This window comes from Helicoverpa zea, chromosome 13 (genome assembly GCF_022581195.2).
Source record: "Helicoverpa zea isolate HzStark_Cry1AcR chromosome 13, ilHelZeax1.1, whole genome shotgun sequence".
Taxonomy (NCBI): Eukaryota; Metazoa; Arthropoda; class Insecta; order Lepidoptera; family Noctuidae; genus Helicoverpa; species Helicoverpa zea.
The window spans coordinates 245,933-263,945 of NC_061464.1; the positions used below are offsets into that span (position 1 = coordinate 245,933).

General features: G+C 37.7%; 1 protein-coding gene across 2 annotated transcripts in view; it reads left to right on the forward strand.

The window, feature by feature from the left end:
* LOC124635801 (GAS2-like protein 1) overlaps window positions 1-18,013 on the forward strand; it is a 67,921-nt gene that overhangs the window by 20,886 nt on the left and 29,022 nt on the right. Inside the window, exon 1 of one of the 2 annotated variants that reach the window (XM_047171755.1) lies at window positions 3,966-4,153. The exons of the other annotated variant lie outside the window; for it this stretch is intronic. The gene's annotated coding sequence lies outside the window, so the exon portion shown is untranslated. Of the gene's footprint in view, window positions 1-3,965; window positions 4,154-18,013 lie in introns of those variants that run through there. 2 annotated transcript variants of the gene reach the window in all.

Here is an 18,013-nt window from a genome sequence, read left to right on the forward strand (position 1 = left end):
TAAAAAGTAGGGTCACAATTATTGATGCCTTATAAAATGTTTCCGTCGGCCAGTGCTGCCAGTTTCGGAAGTTTTCGGGATTTCGGTAAATACGGATCGAATTGAGAACCTCCTTTCCGAAGTCGGTTATTAAAATTAGTTGCTAACACTTTATTCATTTAAATACCTAAACTGACTAGCTAGAAAAAAACTAGTATTTGTATAATGTTTTAAGATGGTTTTGAGCGAAATCGCGAATTTCTAGCTTGGCACTCGAGTAGGATTATAGTTTTCGTAATTGGCAACACTGGTGTACTTCAGTCAGTTTGCTAGAAGTCAGTTTGATAGCTTTGCGACTATCGTTTCTTTTGTGATTTTCTATGCGTTTCATGGTTTTATTCTAACAACTTTGGCTTGATTACGGACTCCGATTAGATTGCGTACTTGGTAGACTCGGCTTTGTGTGAAGAACTGGATTTTACTAGCATTTTCGGATATTGCTCTGTCTGTGATCGAATTTATATAGTTATATTATAATTACAACAATGGATGCAGAATATAGTATATTGTATAAATTGTGGATCTGCTGGAGGTTCTTTGGTATTAGAAAACGAAGATATACTTCGTTGCATACAACAATGGACCGTTCCCCGTATGGTAAGTGGTCTACGAAAGTGTTTTTCTAATTTTGATAAGAATGTTACTACCTACTTATGTTTTCATAAGCACACAATTTCTCGGTTTTCAAATCAATTGCCACAATTGCAAGTTACTTGATATTTACTAATGTTTTTTGTATTTATTATTACAGGTTGAAGCTCATGACCTTATATGTACGACGTGTTGGTCTCAAGCAGTCGAGCATAATAAGATGCAATGCACTGTTGGACGCAATTGTGTACTTTGTAAGAAGCTCCTACCATCAGGCATACTGTTGCAATTGTATCTTTGGGCGTAGAACAGTGGGCTGTTGTGCCCACATAATGACTATTATCTGGTATTTAAGCTGGGCGAGATACCAAAACTCAATTGAACCCCCTGCTCAGTTCTTAGATAATATATTATTGAGAAATATTGATGATTAAAAACCTTTAATTGAATATAAATATTGTTTTTATTGCACATCCTCGAAAACCTCTTTCATTGTTATTGGTAAACCTTACTTTAACTGTTAAATTATTTTGTGTGGTAATGACATTTTTAGTATGGTCTGTACCTTCTTGGTAATAGACCGCGGGTTCGATTCCCGCCTTATGGCATGTAGATAGCTAGGTAACTTACTAATATAAAAGTAGTATCAATCATTTAAATAAATAATTCTCTATCGTAATAATATCGATATTTTATGAATTGTGGTGAATGGAACTCTTCCATTTTGGATACGTTTTATCACAAATCCAAAGTGGATTCACTATATATTAAGAAACGTAACGTTGAAAGCAAAAGCGTTTAGGTAGTTGTTTTTCATAAAAATTCTAAGCATTTATGAAAACTAGTCACACGCCCCGTCTTCGCACGGTGGCAATATAAAACATTGGTGTTAACCTTCCTCTTGACCTACTCTATATATTAAAAAAAAAATAAAAAAAAATCGCACCCAAATCCATTGCGTAGTTTTAAAGATCTAAAGCATTCATAGGGACAGACAGAAAATGCAACTTTATAAAATGATCATTGTCAAAGAATTATCTTAAACTTGACTATTTACTATCTCTTTTCCTAGTATCTAGTAGAGTAGTCTTTTCCTAGATCTAGAAGAGAACATATAGAGCTGTACATAGTATTGTTGATATTTTGTATAGTGTAGTTTGATAACACTACTCTGATATTTCACGCAAGCTTGGTTATTTTTTATTTATAACCTCAAAATATTAACTTTTTTCGTAATTATTTTAGTTTCCTGAAGTGTCCGTTCGTGAAAACTTATTTCATAGGATTCCATATAATTTTAAGAGTTTATAGAAGTCACTTTCCATTCAAACGGTTCTTAGGCAGAACATGTATGGAGCCGGAACAATGTCCTTTAATAGAGAAATAAGTAAATATTGTAAAATGTAGTAAGAAATAATAATTCTAAATATTTCAAGTACTGAACTAGGTAGCAATCAAGTCGTTTAACGTTAATCGCTGACTTGATTTTGAAACAATTCAGCTGTAATAAAATCAAAGCTGACTTGACCAGTACTGGGATTCTATAAAACTCGATCAACAACTCGCATTTCACTTCGATTCGTAATGTCATTTCATACTTTAGGGGAGGTAGGGGAGGGATGGGCACTTTTTCACAATTTATTGCATAAAAAATCAGATTTTACAGATCATTATCAACTTTTATTGCCATTTCTTATATCGTTAAATGTAGGCACTTAATCACTTTAAAACACTTAGAACTTTATTTAAACACTATTTTAAATATAATAGTCTCTAGATCAAGTTGGCAACGGTACCTGAAACAAGATTCTATAAAGGATTTTTCGCGCAGATTTATAACCTCACAAATTTTCACTGACGAAGAAAAGCCTCCCTACCATAGAGAGCATTGGACACTTTTGACTTAGTTTATGAAAAAAAAATCGGTAAAAAAACTTTTAAGTTAAACGGTTTTATCTTATGTGCACTGAAAACTAGAAAATAAAAAATAGTTACTTACCTGTCAACCTACGTAGGTGGTCCCGGTCATATTAGACTAAAATAAAAACGTGGGGCCCATTAACTATTGCTGTAGTACTCTCTTCTAAAGGTATAATAGGTGTGGATTGCATCGACTTACTATAATTGTAACTGGAGATTTTGACAATCAATAATTAATAATAGAAAATACACATACCTTTCATTAGTTTTCTCTTTATAACGATCCGAAACCGCAACAAAATATTTAAGTACTTTTACGAGTGTTTGTTCTTGACAACTCACAGAAATGACAGATAGTCTATGGATGAACACCGTTACCAGTCGGTAACGTAAACTACCCAATTAAAAAAAAACAAAACTATGATCAGAAATCAGAATAAAAGGACCCCCCTTTTATTCTGATTTGATCATGTCTCCCAACTGCCCATCTCTCCCCTACCTCCCCTATAGATAGACAGATTTTGACAAATCTGTCAAAATCTCGACTTTGATTTAGTTCAACTTGTCAACACGCTCGATAGTGAAGCGCTAGTGTAGTTTGACAATGTCAATCACGAAACTTTAAGGTAGAATTCCGTGGGTCGCGATTGTCGCAGCCGCGCGCGACAAAAGTCAACCTATGAAAATGTATGGCACCGCTGCCGAGGGCTGCGACAGTCGCGCGCGGACGACGAATTTCGTGAGCCGCTCGCGGCCGTACGCTTCTCAACATGGTCTAGCGCTTAATAACATCTATAGAATTTTAGTAAAACCAGAATTAAATTTTTGACAATGCCGCGAGCAGCTTACGAAATTCGTCGGCCGCGCGCGACTGTCACGGGCCTCGACAACGGTGCCATACATTTTCAAAGGTTGACTATTGTCGCGTCCACGGAATTCTACCTTTAGATCGAAGTCGAAGTGAGAGTGATGTCGAAGTGAGTTGTGATATTTTATAGAATCGACATGCTGGTGTACAACGATTGATAGCTGGAAATATAAATTTCAATCCACATTGATTGCAATTACTTGTTAACGTTGATATACTTTATTAGTGCATGCTCAAGTTACTTGTGAATTCATCACGATATCGTGACGACTTTGGACGGCTTAAAGCAGGCCAATGTAGTTGTCAATACTAACGAAGGCAATTTAAATACTTGACAACCAAAGTTGTACGTAAATGACTAGGGCAGCATAAAGGGCGCGGCTATCGATATGCAGCCTGCATCGTAACCTGAATGTCTGGCCTTAAAGTGTATCTGAACTTGACCTTCCGCTGGCTAGGTCCTGCATGCGGCGTCCACTTTCCCAGATGTGCCGGCGTGTGGCGGTCGGTACGGCACAGTGCGCACCGCGCCGCCGCTGGCTCCGTACCGCGCCCGCGACACCGCACATATTTATATCCTTACGGGGGATCATCACAAATAGAATGTTAGTGTGAACTCGCCTTATATTATTAACGCGGCTGTTATGTGGTTAGTGATGTGTTCTAAGATTTATACACTACAACGAATTTTATCGTAGACTAGCACCTGTAACTTTACATCGTAATTTATCCACGGTGAGCATTTTATTCATTAAAATATTTTAAGACAGTACAATGGTAAGAGAGTAATGCCTTCTGTTTTGCTTAAAACTAGATTTTATTTCTTTTGTTATAAGCGTGTGTGAAGTTCAAGGAACTCAAATACACGAGCGCTAAGAAAAATAACGTTTTCGCTTGAACTTGCGGCAAGGAAATAAACTGGACGGGTTGTTCGTGCTAGCCAGATATTCATTACCCTATAAAGTTATCGGTCATTATACTAAAAAAGGCAATAATCGTAGGAAAGTTTGAGTATTTGCTTGATAAGACGCACACATGTGCCCACTGTCCTACTTTGCATATTGCTGTCTAGCCGCAAATCTATTGAAATCCTCATTAGTGTATTTGTTGTGAAGTCTTATTAGATCATTATCATAAGAATCTAGCTAGCTTTCTTAAGAGAATAGAGACTTACAAGAATATCTTAACCCATAATATCGAAGGCTGTTTAGTCATGCTCACTATTCTCATGTATAAGTACTTTTGGCGAAAAATCCCTCATTATGTTCCAATGTCCACATAAAATCTTAGGTACAGGAACTGGCAAAGATAGTGTAGTGGTTATAATTAGCATAATGTTGACTCAATTCATTGTTTTTAGATATCATAATACTTTAATAACAGCATTTAAATAAGCAGATAAAAATAATATGATCCGCTACCTACTTGATTACATAAAAACGACGCTCGAAGAAATTCACAGACTTCAGAAGTTATTACAAACTTTTAAAAATCCTTCTTCAAGTGTAATTCATCAGTTATCGCAAGTAGGATGTAAAGATACCGGCTTTGAACTATGGTTAATAAATAATAATCTTTCCTTTTATCGATATTCCTATCGTGACGAACTTCTCTTACTTAAATTTTGACCTTTCCTCCGATTTCTAAACAATACTGTGGTGTACACCATATATACCTACACATGTACAACAAAAGTTATACTAAACATGTATGAAAAAAGTTTTTCTTCTAAGTCTATCCGGGAGGACGGCCAGTTATCAAATAGCAACCGCGAGCCGGAACATGAGGCGTGGGAATACCGCATTAGACTGTAGTGGAGGTAATGATGACCAGACCACTCTAGTAATGTAGATTCATTTAACAAAATACTCAGCAGCCATTACTAGTGCCGAACTTAAAACTCAGAAGCTACAACACGTTGGATGTAACATTATAAGGTTAAGGGCACGTTAAGGGGTTGAAATTCGGAAAAACTGCAGTCAAAGAATAAAACTGTAACAGTTTATGAAATACGTAAAAGCAAAAGAAACGCCAGTAAACAATCTAAGAAAGCAGATTACTAGTGCAACTGATAAGCGCTGTTATCAGCGTTAGTATTCAGTCGGTTGTGGCGGACAGTGACGCACGCGCACGATAACGTCACACGCACACAAACACAGCACAAACACACAACAATAACTTAATAAGCTGCTGTAATTCTAACTTAGGAACAATTCAGTAATTCCCATGGTTCGTTGCTAATGCTAATGATGTATTTTGACACTTAATTTGTGTATTTAGTTTCTCTAATCCTTAACAAACATGTGCCGCAGCCTGATAAACTGGCGCATTTAACTGCGACACTTGTCAGTTTGTTGGTTCAACAAGTACTTAGTTATGTACAAACATTGATACGAGATCTGCATTATATGCTGGTATTTGTCGCATGTATCCTACGGAAGTCCCAGTCAGTTCCCCCACAGGCAGACGACATCTGCGGTTCAGCTGCCTCGCTGCGCAGCCAGACCAAGTGTCGCCCTGTCTTATTTACTTTGCAGATTATTTACTCTTCATTGAATAATCGAGTCATTACTTACAAGTCTTATTTCCATTGCATTAAATTAGAATCATCAAGTTTGATACAACTAATCAAAGGCGTACGTTACTCACTTTACGCAATGGTGAGGGAATTTTGGGTATTAAACTAACATCATTTAATTAAGGCGAGGAATTGGTCAACAATAATTCCATAACCGGCACGCGCATCTAAGGCGCCAAAAGGGGTCGGAGCGTCTGAGCGGGGCGAGGATAACAATACGCGCGCTAGCTTATAACTAAAAGTCGTAAGCGACAAAATGGTTTTGTAATTTTATTATTTAGAAATGATAATTTGATAAAAATTCCTTCTACAATTTTAAAGAGTATGTATATACTCAACTACTAAAAAAGTTAAGAGGCTTAAATCGGTCCCGTATGCCCATAATATGTGAATCTCTTTTTAAAAAGAGGTATGTTTGATATATTTTTCTCTGTTATAAAAGTTACCTAATCATGTTTCTACTTCTAACAAAATAAGGTTTATATCATGAACTTTCAGGTAACCAAGTTGTATTTTGATCCGTTTTGTATTTACTGAGAAAAATTGAAATCCTTGGCGCCAAAAATTCCAATTCGTCCTCTTAATTTTGCATATTTTTTGACTGTATGTTTGCTACATGAATCATTCAAATAATACCTATCTCTTCTCAACGCTGTTGCAAAACGCAGTAATATGTGCATAAATCACCAGGCGCACAGAAGATATACGGAGTTAATAACAATAAACCTCCTGTCACGGTTGACGCCAGTTTACATAAACTGCCGAGATCTTGCTGATTAGATAAACAGTTTCATACCATTGATTTGCGTTTCTTGATGATTGTTGCTACATGCATTGTTTGCATACTTAACTAACATAGTATTAGGCATAGTAGTACGAGAAGTTTTATTTCACAAAATTGTTGGAAACAGGATGTCAGCATTCAGTAAGTTCGTGAGATGATGAATGCTCGCCTTGTTCAAGAATTACCTTGTGCCTTGGCTGTACTCGTATATGTAACTGTTTATAAAATAAGGGAGCTTATGCTAAACCAAGGCGGTCGGGAGAAATGTTGATTGTGTTGTATGGTAAGTTTTTGAAGGTCGGCGCTGAGCGTGCTCGCAGCTCGCTTGAGTCGCGCCTGTAAATTATATATGGAAACAATGGCCGCCGATATTACTGATAGATTTACTGTCGAAATGTATTAAACAAGCGCCACTCGGGTTACAGCGGCGCAGGCGCAGCAGTCACGTCACACAGGATTAACGACGGAGTTTCAAATATCTTACGCATGCTGAACCCAAAACACTTCATAAAGCATTCTTGTATTAGTTACGTAACTTCCAAGCAGTTAACTATTGTAATCTCAGTCAATAGAGAGCACGTGCCGAAGTCTAGCAAAGTTATCTCCGCACTTTTAATAGCTGTATCAATGAACATTTACTTACCTTCACATTGATGCCGCGAAGATTAATTGTAAAACAAGAAATTAATTGAGCGCTATAAATAAAACATTAATGTGGTATTAAGAGATAATAAAATTAAATGGGTTAATAAAATAAATACTAGTGAGCAAGGTTAGTTCGATAATATAGAAAGTTGCATCGATGCATTCGTGACAATGATATCTTCTGTTATTTCTGGGCGCCTGGTACCTGGTGCATTTTAATTATGTATATTGTGCATAATTTCAAGATAACATTGCTTTCACTTGCAGTCTAGTTTTACCGCGCGCTTAATGAATATCAGTTTGGTAATAAAAAATAATTGATGGGTAAGATGTTCACAATTTTATGAACTACTAAAGTGTATGCAACAAAAAACGTATTGTTAACACTACATAGAGGTTCAGACTAACAAAGCTTGTGTTAGTAGTCGAACCGGATTGTAAGCGAGCGTTCTTTTAGTAATTAATTAAAGTATTGTGGCGACTGCATTGTATTTATCACAAACGGTTACAATCACAGTTACGTATTGAACAAGAACAATGCTGTCATTATTGGCGCTGTATTGTACAGACACAAGTACACACTGTTTCTTCATTATTTGGTTTCAGTGTAATCGAGTGTTTCGAGTTAACTGTCCCACCACGTGCGCGGTAATGTGTCTCGTCTCGTGCATCGTTTTGTGTACGTCTTCCGAAAACAAACACACGATAACCCCGTTATAACGTGATGTGATAATAATAGAAATGTAGACGCAAACGCGTTTTATCTCCTCACTACATTACAAGTACCCAACACAAAAATCTTCAATGATATATGAAAAAGCAATTAAACAGTACCGGTATCGATTGTAATTTGCAATAATCTATACATATAATAAATCTGTAAAAAAACTGTGTCTGTACATTGAATATATTAAAAAAATAATAATTGGGTGGGGTTTAGAAACAGTAATGGAGCACAAATCCAAAAAAAAAATTCTGTCTGTTTGTCTGTATGTCTGTATGTCTGTATGTCTGTTTGTTTGTACACGCTAATCTTCCGAACTACTGAACGGATTTCAATGATTTTTTCTTTGTTGTATCAGTATTAGGCCTGGTCAACATATAGGCTATAATTTATCTTCGAAACTTGAAGACCTGATGCAGAACTCCAACAGACCAATAAAACTATAAGAGATACAAATATGGTGCCGTGGCAAAAATTGTTTCATTTGATGAGCATTTTCAGCTGAGATTATAAATTTTAAGATCTGGAACACCTGATGTGGAACCCCAAGAGCCCAGCTTCTCTGTACCATATACAGGTATGCCATTTTAGCAAAAGTTGTTCAATTTGATAAGCACTTTCTATTGACTTATACAAATTGAAGATCTAAAACACCTGATGTGGAACTCCAGGGGCCCAGCTAGACTATAGCATATAGAGGTATGACGTTTTAGCAAAAGTTGTTCAATCTGATAAGCACTCTCTGTTGACTTATAAAAATTGAAGATGTAAAACACCTAATGTGGAAACCCAGGAGCCCAGCTAGACTATAGCTTATAAAGATATGACGTTTTAGCAAAAGTGGTTCAATCTGATAAGCACTCTCTATTGACGTGTAAACATCGAAGATCTGGAACACCTGATGTGGAACTTCAAGAGCAATACTACACTTGAAATGTATAGAAATGAATGTTATGAAATAGGTATAGTGAATCAAAATAAGTAATTAGTCCGTCTTTTAGATAACCCTAAAATAATGGACACGCATTTTTCTTTTCTCTCTCTCACAAACAAATAATAACGAAGATACAACAACGCTTGAATTTCGTGTTAAGTCACTGCTTAGTACAAATTTTACATACCTAGACGTGGCGTCACGAGCCTCCACTCTCTAACTTTGTTGCGTTTTATCTTCATTATTATTTTGTATATCTCTTCCAGACCTCGGGACTACAGAGTTCCAAATTTTTGGGAGGCAAACGTGGGGTCGAAGCCAACACGCTGAAGCCCTTTTGAGACAACTTTAATGAAATGGTGACACAAAACCGACGATTATCCCTTTATACACTATAGAAATGAACCCAAGGACAATCCCCGGTGGACGTCGTTAAAAAAAAGACAATCCCCGGTTCTGTGCTAAACTATTGCTAACTATGGAGGAAAACTACTTGGGCTATTTTGATGGGATGTTAGTGGATGACAATGTATTAGGTACATGTAAAAACGGCAGGTGGAGACTCGCCACCTCACTTACTGTAACCAGTCACTGAATAGCAACAAGAGGGCAATAGGGACATGAGCGGCTGAAGGGTGAGGATACCTCGGCGGACTTTAAACGCGGATTACGCGCTCCCTGTGCTTACCATGAGGCACCTACCCTCCGAGCAGGGCCACTAATCCTGCTCTAGCGACTCCACTCTGGACGGCCAAGCCAAGCCAGAGGCGTGAGACCTACCCCCGTCATGGTTCACTCCGACCGGCCGGAGATGGGGGACAGTATACTCTCCCTGGAGAACTCAGTATATATAGCCCCGCGGGGTCGCTACTCCCCGTCATCAGCCTCAGATGTCTTGCGGTGCCTATATCTCATTATTATTGTCGTTATTATCTCAAGAGCCTTTGTCCCAATTATGTTAGGGTCGACTTCCAGTCACGATGCAACTGAGTACCAGTGTTTTACAAGGAGCGACTGCCTATCTGACCTCCACAACCCGGTTACCCCTTGGTAAGACTTACTGGCTTCTGACTACCCATAACGACTGCCAAGAATGTTCAATGACAGTCGGAACCTACAGTTTAACATCCCCTCCAAATAACGGTCATTGGTATCCAAAATATACGTAGAAAGTACATACGAACTTAGAAAAGTTGCATTGGCAGGCACTTGCCAGACCTGGAATCAAAGACGCACGCTCATACTTGAGAGATTGGTTCTCTACCCACTAAACCACCACGAATTCCACTAAGTCACCACGACTTTGTCATCTATTTAATGTTTTTTTACGAAATAATACCTACGTGTAATATTTTTGCCACACACAACTTAAATGCGGTCTAATTAGAATCACTACTTTTATCCCTATGGTCACGTCTATTGCGACTATTCAGATCTTTGATTTTGCTGACCCCGTAGTCGCTGGCATAAGGGACAGGATCCGCGTACGAAGTCGCGGGCAGAAGCTAGTTCCTAATAAATTATGAAATGGCTGAGGATACCACAAAACAGTTAGTACATCGTGAACCGCGTATTCAAAGGAATTCAATCAATATTAACGGAATTACAAAACATTGCCGTTGTAAGCAATACGCGGCTAATATTTTTGTAAATGTGCAACTCCCACACGACACGCGGACATTAAGGTTAATTAAGATTTCTCAACGCGGAGAGCAACCGCGGGTAATGGGCGACAGGCGTGATCTATCGAATCGTATCGATTCATTGTTCGATAGCGAAACTATCGGGGAAGGTAACGAGACTGCAACTGATCGACGCAGGGTTGGCAGGTGGGAGGTCGCGTCACAGCAAACGTGAATGTTTGCGCACAAGTATTGCAGTATAGGTATCTAATCGACAACAACGTTACGGCTTTAATTGAATTACACGAGGATTTGGATATTGCGAAAGCTATTAGCAGATTTGGAGAATTGCCTAAACTTCGCCAGGTCTCGTCTATCCATTCGATTTATTGGAAATAGTTCTCTCAGGTTTAAAATTTGTTGTTTAAATACGTGACAGCCCTGAGTTGACCTCACCGACATATGGCCACGTTTCCGAAACGTATTGTTTGTAAGGGCAATAGCATTCGGCACGCGTATCGGACACTAACTCGATTAGTATCGATATCTCGATTGTGTGGGATCGTTACACCGGTCAACTGCCACAAACTATCCGTGTGACTAATTAAATGATATTGTTTATTAGTTGGTGTGTTCTCACGATAGCTCACATAGTTTTTGGATGATTAGTTCGTTTGTATGCTAATTTTGCACGCATTTGTGTAAGAGTTATTGTTTGAGCATTTTTTTGCAGTAAATATCGAGTCTATTACATTTCGAAAGGTCAGAGCTTCTTTTCATCTTCCCTTTTAAGCGCTTGTCAGTTGCCTATAAGTAGAAATTATTGAAAATGTCTATCTATTTTCTGGACTATTTGAAAGATTTTCTCGCATTCAACTATCAACTTTACATTGTGGTTGGTTACGTTCGGTATGTAAAGGAAGCGTCGCTCGTGGTTTAGAAAGGTACAACAAAACAATCATAGTGAAACATCGCAATAGTTTTAAATGGCAATAATTTCCATGGTCTATTTGCTCCGGGTCGCCGGTCGCTGTGTACATAACGAGACAATTTCAGCTAAAATTTCACCGTCCACCACCTTTGTTTATAAACATCTAACAAAAAGTAGGAATGCGCAGGCGCAGACGTAGAAATTGTGAGCACGGAGCATGAAATTCGGACAGAGTAACGAGAAGAAAGCAACCAATCATGACGCGTTACTGGTTTCTTATTTACGTTGAGTAACCACCACATAATTGTTACTGCGATATTTTAGTTTAATTGGATGATTTTAGCTAGAACCCCGTAGATTCTTCAAAGAAATATTTTCTAAGTTGCGCTTTTTTTTGCAAAATTAATCAAGAAGATGCAGTAAACCCACCCTTCTATTATGAGTGAATCATACCAAAACAAGTTTTAAATAGTTTCATCATGGTCTAATTAGAATAATGTTATCATTTTGCATTAACTAATTATTTAAATTTCCCAATAGTTATTAACAGTGACAAGTAATCAATTAAACTTTAACGCAATAAATGTCTGATTGATTACCTACTTATTACGTAACAACAGATAAATTACTTATAATTTATTGTGGCGCGGGTCAGCTGTGTGATTCTTTGCAAAACTAATGACGAAAAACTGCAACGGTGATTAGTTTCCGTTAATATCAATTATAGTACAATTAATGCGTGAAGTGACGCACGGCATGACTTAACTTACCGTAAGCATTGCATGCATTGAGATAATAGAGCAATTTGTGAGCTTTTAAATGCTCTACTTATTACAATAATGATCTTCAGAGCTAAAGACTTCATATTTATTTATTTATTTATTTATACTTTATGTACAAAATAGGTACATTGGCGGACTTAATGCCTCAAGGCATTCTCTACCAGTCAACCATCGGGTTAAAGGGAGAAAATAAATAGGTAGTACAAAAAAAAAAAAAAGAGAAAGTAAGAGTAATAGGCGTGCATGAACGCGAAAGGAAAAGGTATTTGATGAGTTGCATTGCAGGCTTTCAACTTTACAAACTTCGATAACTAGACTTTAACTAGATTAGAGTAGCCACATTTTACATTAAAACAACAGTCCAGGCTATTTTCAGCAGGTTACTATTACATATTATTAATTCGTCATAATAATCTGCTCCGTGTCAGAAGAACGGGTTTAGTATAATTCACGTCATACAAACTGTTACCGGATTATGAGAGCATTGTTTACTACTTTGATTAATGTTAACGAGTTAAAATCTGTGTTGATCCTGAGATGCAGTAAGTTTTCACCGATGGGTTACGTGTGCTCACCTACAGAACACATAACATACGCACAGTTATGTAACGGCTTCAGTTTTCACCGCGTTACATATTTAACGCGTTATTTCGGTGCTTCCTCACTTTTTTAGGTTAACTCTAATTGCAGTCCCACTGAAGTGTTAACATTTCCTCATCGCCAATCGTTCGAGAAAGAAAGCTTCACTCTTCAGAAATAAATACATATAAGTAATGGTTCTAAAAGATGGACTTTTCAGTGGCACTGTAATGTCACTCGCAATGTTTTCAGTAAATCATATAGAATTAACGATTATCCATTCTTAGCTTAGCAAATTAAGCGCATTACTAGATGTTTGATGACTGTAATCAGTGTGACAGTGCCCACGTCGCAATATGTCCGCCGAACAAAGCTTGTGACAAGTTGGATCGCTTTCGCTACGATTTCCACTTTCCTAGCGATTACGTAAATTACATGAACATTAATGAAATATTTACGTGCGTAAAATGAACTACTTAAAGTTAATACATTTTTGTTATATTTACGATCTTTATAGAGTTGCGGTAATTTACTGCGGTTTTTTTTTTATAATTACGAATTTCACTAGCAGTTTACTAAATTAAAACGTTACATATATCTCAGGTGGTCCATATAACATTTCGCCAACATCCGAATACTGTCAAGATTACTCAAAACACCTGTTTATGATTGATTTACCGCGTTATTGTGTAGCAACAGCATCCAGTACCTACATGCTGCAAGCATTTAAGATATTAATTAACCTTATTAGCGATCGGTCGGTATCCTTGACGCCTGACATTATCGAGCATAGCTTAGCGAAAGTCATGTAATGCATTACTGGGCAAACTGGATCATGTCAACTAAACTTTACGTAGGGTTAAGTAATTCTTGTATAAAATGAGTGGATCTGTTTCTCAAATGACCCCTCCCGCTGTGGGTTAGCAGCGGTGAGGGAGTGTCAGACTCTTACTGACTAAAAACCGTCGTGTTCCGTCATAGGCCTTTTATGTACCAGGGCCGCGGTATCTTTTTCGAACAACCCGCAGCCCCGGCAGGCCTTGGCCCTGCTGGGCCCCGCTGGGGTTGCTGACATCTCTTTGAGGAGCGCGTGGAACAACGCGCGCCGTCGACACGGGTCTGTCGTCTAAGAAGACAGAGGGACGATGAGCCACCCAAACTCACCGCCCACAGACCCACGCCTACGGTGGCCGGGAGTCATCACGCGACACCCGGAGTGGATCTGTCTGATATGGTATTTATTAGGAGCACATAACACAATAGCTGTATTCATAACAATGATAGCACCCGTGCTTTGTGCAACGTGAGAAGTGTAACAAATTAATTGTAGATTTTCTTTATCTGTAAGCAAACAGGGATAAAATAAGTAGATAGAAAATACAAGTATTGACTCATAGAAAAGAAACGTTTCTAGAAAGTCACTTTCCTCTAGGTTTTCCTTATTTATTATCCTGGTCGAATGTGTCATACAAAATCCTGAGGTTACACGTTACTAATCCTTTAGAAATAAGTCGCCGATGTACTAGGGCACCATGACTCCGTGCTACTACTTGCCTGTCAGCCAAATAATGCATGCTACACTATAATGCATTGGATGTAATAATTGTATGCTTAGTAAAGTCGAGTCATGGCGGCACGTGCGGGGGGAAGTGAAAACTTTATAACATAAGAGCAATCGGATGCTATGGTGAGGACCTCGTGGGTCAATCAATGTGATTTCTATATAAATTACTGGCGGTTGCATAAGAAGAAACATATTTACATATTCAGTCCTGTCATATTATCGGATAGAAAACGAGGTTTAATATGATGACAACCTTCACATATTTTTTGTTGTCCTAATTCCTATTCTTATTAAATGATAATTCAAAGTAGGTAAGAAGCATGCTATTTAAATTGAACAGAGTAGTTAGGTAGCCTGTTTTATCTTAGAACATGTTGTCTAACATTGTTATCTGACGAAATATTGCGATTCCCAGATATAAGTCATCATTATCAAACATGACATCATCATATCGGTCACGAAAATGATTCGCACGTTACTTACATGGAGTTTGATCATAAATAATGTCGGGAATAATATAATAATGTCCGGACACCTTTTCACACACGGTCGGTTAGCCCCATGGTAAGTTATTTATTAACTTGTGTTATGGGTGCTAACACAACTGATAAACTACATATAGCTACATATATACATATTTATAAATACATATTGTAACACCCAGACCACGGCCAACAAGCATGCTCATTACACAAATATCGACCGAACCGGGACCGAACCGGGAATAACTACTAATTGTGCAATTGTCTGTCTCAGCTAAATAAATTAACTAGAATGTAACTATACTAATATTATGTACAATTTCACGAGATGTTGTCCCTTATTTTCTGTTTTTCTGCAAAGCTGTCACAGTTGCAACTCAAACTCAAACTTATTTAAACTCAGAGACTGTTTCATTTTTAAACCAAAATTACTAACTTATTAATGAATTGTGTCTTAAGTTCATGACAAGAGTACAATCGCACACAAAAGTGTTCACCTATATATTTAGTGTCCGATGCGCCCGCGCTGGAGGAGTACAACAGTGAGTAGCAAGCACATTGTATTGAATGCGCGTTCAATGCCCAAGCGCATGCTAAGCGTGACCCGCTTGTCGCCCAATGAGACGTCGCTGTCATACCGCACGGTCCACATTGTTAATGTGTTCAAATTCATATTATTATAATAGACTAATGAATGACCTTTTGATTGGGGACTTTGACTTATGCGTAATGAGTTATATTAAAGGTAATCTGAATACAAATCCTTGTAGCTAGAGAATACGGCAACTATTTTGATTAGTCATGACTACTGAATTGTATTGTCAACAATAGGCCCCTATGTATCCCCTCACAATAAGCAGTAGAGCAGAAGGAATTATTACCATCAAGTAAAAAAGGTAGCTTGAACTTTAAAAGCCCCCGTTAAAACCACACTGTTGCATTGATGAATTTGTACAATGTTGTGATTATTAATCATGCAGTATAATGATCAAACATAGAATATTAAATTGAGTACATAAAAAATACATATAGATATCATCATATATTTAAAGAAATATGCAAGACGTCTTTCTATCCTGTAAGTCACCTATTTTTTTTAAAAGATAAGATAAAACTAAGTATTTTCTTCATATTAGTTTACCTTCTTGATATGATGAATTTTTAACAGATTGTTGGATTCTAAAACTATAAGTGTTTCCTTTGTGGCTGTAATTGAAACTCCAGGTGGTATCAAATGACTGCGTGATGAATGCTAATTGCCGTTGTGTGCAATTAACGCGAGTGAATCTGCCCGTCATGATCTTAACACGACTTCATTAAATCCTATGACCAAGACGCATTTTGCGTTACAAGTGTCCTATCAATTCACCATCTGCTGCTAGAAGAGGAAATTAAATCCTTATGAATTATGCACAATGGCATAAGAAAGATGATTCAGTCTTCTTCTGAACCGGTTCTTTTGTGTAACGATTTGCATCAAGCCTTGCGTGCGCGTGAATTTCGTGTATTTTAAAGCTTTTACCTCATCTATCTATTCGTGCGAAATCGGTTTAGTTTTGCATGAGTGAAGCGACGTTATCTGAACAACAGAGCGTCGGTGAAACGGTACGGAGCGACTGTCGGAGCGGTTTCACTCTCGACGCGCGCCGTCACGGTCAAGGCGAACACCGCTATCGGTGATTGTACCAGTGTCCATCGCACTAATCATTTAGATAACTGCGCTTTTGTTTAGCGGTTTTCAATAAAGTTAAGTCGAATTATTTTTGCATCGAACCCGAACTTGACTTGAAAATATGGGTTATTCTCCATCTTTATCCGAAAAAAATAACTATGCCAACCGGTGTAAATGCAACACACCTGTATTTCTCTAATTCAAATAAATTAATCACTTAATAATGAATTCTGCAGACTAATTTACGGTAAATGCACTGCAGTATTTATTTAACGTACGCGAATAAAGTGCAAACACTACAGTCTACTGAGTGGCTACTTACTGGCTCTGCAAATATTATTAATCCGTGCCGAGCGCTATGGGGCAGTGGGCACGCGCGCATTTGTTTGACCGGGCCGGGCGCGCGCGCTCACATTATCACAGCTTCCGACCACTATGCTAATGATTATTTAAACAAGCATAATATACATAACATCGAGTTTATAGTATTTGAGACCATATATTATCCTCGCTTATCTCGCGTGGCGTCGCATCGACAGGTGCTAAGAAGAAAGTTTCACAATGCGATGTTAGAAAGCTGAACTAAAGAATTTCGACTGAAAAATTGACTGTTTGATGTGATGGGAATTCCGCAGATTTAGAAGTTAATAAGATAGAGCTTCGTGTGGCATTAGTAATAGTGATTTACCTGTTCAAGATTATGGAATATTTTGCACTGACAAACTATGCTGATTATTATTTGTATCTTAATAAGGTTAATATTATGTTAATCTTATGAAGTACTAGCTTCTGCCAGCGGTTTCACCCGCATCCCGTGGGAACCTCCGCACGAACCCGGATAAAAAGTAGCCTATAGCCTTCCTCGATAAATGGGCTATCTAACACCGAAAGAATTGTTCAAATCGGACCAGTAGTTCCTGAGATTAGCGCGTTCAAACAAACAAACTCTTCAGCTTTATAATATTAGTATAGATTATTATAATATTTGCCAAATAGACTTATTTCGTCAAACACTACATTATTATACTTAATTAATTAAGATAAAACAAGGACAGAGAGCTAACAAAGTTGGAATAAATTAGTGTAGGAAAGGTTTCCGGTCACTGCGTGAACTTTACATAACAGAACCGTTATGTAAGTATTGCAAAAAACTGGATTTGTTATAATATAATAATGTTTTTCAACGCACTTCCTTGAAAACTGACACTTACCCTACACTTACCACATCGTCTACAGGCTTTTAATAGTTATTTGTTATACAAGAGTGCAAAGTTGCTTTTTAACCGCGGGCTCAATTT